Source organism: Myotis brandtii, unplaced genomic scaffold (assembly GCF_000412655.1).
Source record: "Myotis brandtii unplaced genomic scaffold, ASM41265v1 scaffold244, whole genome shotgun sequence".
NCBI classification, from domain to species: Eukaryota; Metazoa; Chordata; class Mammalia; order Chiroptera; family Vespertilionidae; genus Myotis; species Myotis brandtii.
The window spans coordinates 5,008,710-5,013,194 of NW_005359225.1; the positions used below are offsets into that span (position 1 = coordinate 5,008,710).

The 4,485-nt window shown below is 51.7% G+C and overlaps 1 protein-coding gene across 1 annotated transcript in view; it reads left to right on the forward strand.

Moving 5' to 3' along the window:
- Positions 1–1,606: 1,606 nt before the first annotated feature.
- Positions 1,607–4,485, forward strand: part of ART1 (ADP-ribosyltransferase 1) — a 12,999-nt gene continuing 10,120 nt past the window's right edge. The window contains exon 1 of the mRNA XM_014540460.1: positions 1,607–1,671. The gene's annotated coding sequence lies outside the window, so the exon portion shown is untranslated. The remainder of the gene's footprint in view (positions 1,672–4,485) is intronic.

Genomic DNA, 4,485 nt, shown 5'->3' on the forward strand with positions numbered 1-4,485 from the left:
TGCATGTAATTTGCATATGGTCCACTCTTCAGAGCCCCCACCCCTCCCTTCTCTTCATCCCCCTTCTCTGTCAATGGCGTTGGACCAGATGCAGAGCTCTCAGTTTCAGATCCTCAAGGTCCAGCCCGACCCCCACCCAGACCCGTGTTTATAAACACTGGCCTTTCCCCTCCCCTACTGTGGGCCAGTCTATAAATAACCTGGCTCTGAGCTTCGGATGCCCAGTCAGAGGGAATGGGGGAACGGGACAGCCGAGGAATCAGTAAGCAGCTCTGGGAAGAACTTTCTGAGGGCCTGAGCCTCTGGGGTGAGAGAGGTAGCCCCCAGAATGGCCAGAGGAGTTGGGGTTCCTGACTGTCAGGACTGAAGAGACTGCCCACTTCCTGCTGGGGCTGAGGTGGGCATGGAGATTAGATTTACCCCAGGCTTCCATCCTAGTCTGGCTTATTAGTTTAGCCCCATCCCCTCAGATACCAACCAAATAAAAAATTTCCTTCACCTCGAATCCTGCTTTTTCCAAAAAGCCTTTCTATAGACTAATAAGGAAGGTGAACTGTGTTTGGGCTTGGGTGAAGGTGGGAGGTGGAAAGAGTGGCATTTCAGCCCAGCTGGTGTGGCTCAGCAGTTGAGCATCAACCTATGAACCAGGAGGTCACGGTTCAATTCCCAGTCAGGGCACATACCCGGGTTGCAGGCTTGGTCCCTGGTGGGGGGCATGCAGGAGGCAGGCAATCAATGATTCTCTCTCATCATTGATGTGTCTATCTCTCCCTCTCCTTTCCTCTCCGAAATTAAAAAAAAAGAAAAAGAAAAAAGAATGGCATCCCCAAAAGCAAGAATGCTTGTCAGGCAAGCAGCTTCAAGACAAGTCCTTCTGCCCCTCCAAAGAGACTGGCCACCCCCAAGGTCCCCTTGATTAGAAGAAAATCAGAAGCCACTCTACTGTTGAGCATTACTGTGAAAAGCAGCATCTGCTTCCATACCCTGCCTGCCTGGAGGGACTGGAGCGTTTGCTGTTGCTGGAACAGAAGATACTGTCTGGGACAGAAGGCCTGCTGAGACCGTTCCTGGGAACAGGTCTAATGGGATCATGGCTTTGTCCTCTCTCCACCCTGTGGATTTGGGGAATTGTTCCCAAGATTTGGAAACCCAAGAAAGACCCCAAGAGATGGAGTCAAATCTAGCCATTGAACAGGTCCAGAGTCAGGCAGGAAGTCCTCCAAGATTACATGGCAAATCGGCGCTGGAGCTGGGACCCAGACCCAGCCTTCTTGATCTGGGAATCTCTCCTTCACCTTAGGTGAGTCTCCATGCTCACCTGAATGGAACAAACCTGAGGAGATGTTCTCTGAGGCCAGGGGTGCTGAGCCCAGGACCAAATCCAGGCAGGAGGCCGCTGTTCCAGCCTAGAGCCTCCATGCCCCTACCCACCTTGTCTCTAGCTTCAGGGATTCCTTTTTTTTTATGGGGAGAGCACTGGCCCAGGGCAGACTGGGCAGAGGCTAGTGTTCCTGAGCCTGGAGGAGATATCCAGAAATAGATGGGGGAGTGTCACCTTTCTGAGCAGCTGTGTGGGGGAGGTACAGTATAAAGGAGGAACCTGCCCTCCCCCTCCCCTGGCGGCCATCACAGGAGACCAACACCAGCTTCCCTGCCCTGGAGAAGCCCTAGGTAAGGGGCACACCACCCTTTCCCGGCACCGGGCAGGGTATTTTTTAGGGGAAATTTGGGGTATTAATGGTGGAATCATTAGGACAAGTTTTAGGGAGTCTTTTACCTTAATCTGCTGTATCTGTATCTCCTACTTCTGAAGGTTGGAAGTCCAAGGTCAGGGTGCTAGCATCGTCAGGTGAAGGCCCCCCTCCCGGATCACAGCCCATACCTTTTCACTGTGCTCACAGGGTGGAAGGGAGCTCTGTGGGGTCTCTTTTATTAGAACACTAATCCCATTCAAGTAGGCTCCACCCTCAGGAACTAATTACCTCCCAAAGGCTCCACCTTCTAATACCATCACACAGACATTAGGATTCCAACAGGTGAATTTTGGGGGGACACAACATTCAGGCCATAGTACCTTTGGTAGAGAGGTTTGGGGCCACTGGGGAATTTGGGGGATTCCTGGGGAGACATATAAACTCACATCCCCAGAGAGGATTGTTCAGCGAGGGCCTGAATAAAGGGAAACTGACAAGAAGTGTTCTGAGCAGATGAGGACAGAAGGGCAGCTGGGATATCAAAAAGGGCTGCCTGGTGCCTCCACTTCCTCGACTCCCAAGCCTCCCAGTTACTCTGGCCCCCCACTCCATTTGCCCACAACACTGGTCCCCAAAGTCACCTGCTTGCAGTGGTCTACCTTGCTAGTTACACCCAGAGATCCTCTCAGATTCTCAGCAAATATTCCGGGAGGCCTCACCTGGGCCTAGCTTTGGGCTGACCTCTGGGGACCAAGAATGGATCATAAGGGTCCCTGCCCTCAGACACCTGAGAGCAGCACTGTATGATCAGGATGGACACAGAAAACCATGGGGTGATACAGGAGCCCAGAGGGCTTCCTGGAGGAGGTGACCCTTGAGCTAAGCCTGGAAAAATGAGTAGCAAAGGAAGGGCATTCCCAGCAAATGGCAGTGTGTGCAGAGCCACGGAGAGGAAAATAGCAGAGCCTTGCCTGCAACTTTGTTCTGTACTGTAGAAGCCAAGCAGAGGTGGTGGGGCAGGAGGCTAAAGAGGTCCCAGAGGGCCCCTCACAGAGGGCCTCAAACACCAGAGGAGGTTGGGTTCTGTCCTGAGAGACTCTGATTGGCCTTGCTTTTGTCATGCATCCATCCATGAACCAATCACAATGGCCAGGGTGGTAGAGCACCAGTTTGGAGTCATACGTTCAGCCCATGAGGGTAAGCCCCACCTGAACCCATGGGCTGGATTCTCCACAAGAAAGAGAGGATCCTATATAATAAAGAGGTAATATTCAAGTTAACCCTCATGCCCTCACAAGATGGCTGCCTACAACCAGGCCGGCAGGGGCATTAGTGAGGAACGACCAAACAACTGAACAGTAGGCTACGTGGGGTGACCAGGCTGGCGTGGGGGCCATGAGGGGCAACCAGGCCCAGACAGTCATGGGGGCCAGTTAGAGGTGATCAGGCCAACACACAGAGGCAATGAGGGGCGATCAGGCCAGCAGGTTGGGGGGGGGGCAGTTAGGAGCAACCAGGCCGGCAGGGAGGGAGCAGTTGGGGGCAACTTGGCCAGCAGTGGGGGGCAGTTAGGGGTGACTAGGCCAGCAGGGGGGGCAGTGAGGGGTGATCAGGCTGGAAGCAGGGGCAGTTAGGGGTGACCAGGCAGGCAGGCAGGTGAGAGATTAGGAGCCAGTGGTCCAGGAATGTGAGAGGGATGTCTGACTGCTGGTTTAGGCCTGATCCCTGGGATCGGTCCTAAACCGGCAGTCAGACATCCCCTGAGGGGCCCCGGATTGGAGAGAGTGTAGGCTGGGCTGAGGGGACCTCCCACCTCCGTGCATGAATTTCGTGCACTGGGCTTCTAGTCTATTATAGAAGCTCAAGCTTCTTGTGTGGATTCCAAAGGACAACAGCCAAGAGTTCAAGTAGATTTTGCTGCAACACACCCTGCCCATTAGAATTCCCTCTTGGAGTTGGGGAGCAGAGTCTCATGCTTTATGGCCCACGATGATGCTGTTTTCAATTCTATATACTCTGTGCCTCCTCTGGTCAGCTCTTCACTGAAACCTCACTCCTGGTACAATTTGTTTCTGTTAGGCTCTTCTGATTCCTTCTGTAGCATGCATCACATGCCACTTGAAATTACTCCAGCTCCATTTCCACTTCAAAAGAACTTAAAGAAGCAGGGGTGTGGGTTTTGTTGTTCATAATTTTTTTTATCCTCACCTGAGGATATGTTTATTGTTTTAGAGAGAGAGAGAGAGAGAGAGAGAGAGAGAGAGAGAGAGAGAAACATCGATGTGATAGAGAACATCAATTGGTTGCCTCCTGTACATGCCCCCTATCAGGGATCTAACCCGTAACCTAGATATGTGCCCTGACTGGGAATATCTACAACCTTTTTGGTGTACGGATGACACTCTGACCAACTGAGCCACCCAGCCAGGGCTGCTGTTCATAATTTTATCCTCAGTGCCTGATACATTACAGATGCTCAAAATTTTTTTTGTTGAGGGAGAGAAGATAATGAATTCAGCTTGGGACATGCTGAACTTGATAAATATTGCTGCTAACTCTACTGCCTGGAGAAGCTCAGGCCTCAATTTAAATTGTACATTGGCAAGATGTAGGATCTTATATTTGGAGACTCATCTACACTAATAAAAGAGAAACATGGTAATTAGCGTACAACCGCTACCCTTCCCATTAGCTAATCAGCATATCCTTATGCAAATTAACTGTCAGCCAAGATGGCGGCCGGCAGCCATGCACTGAAGCGAACAGGGAGGCTTGCTTGCTCCAGTGACTG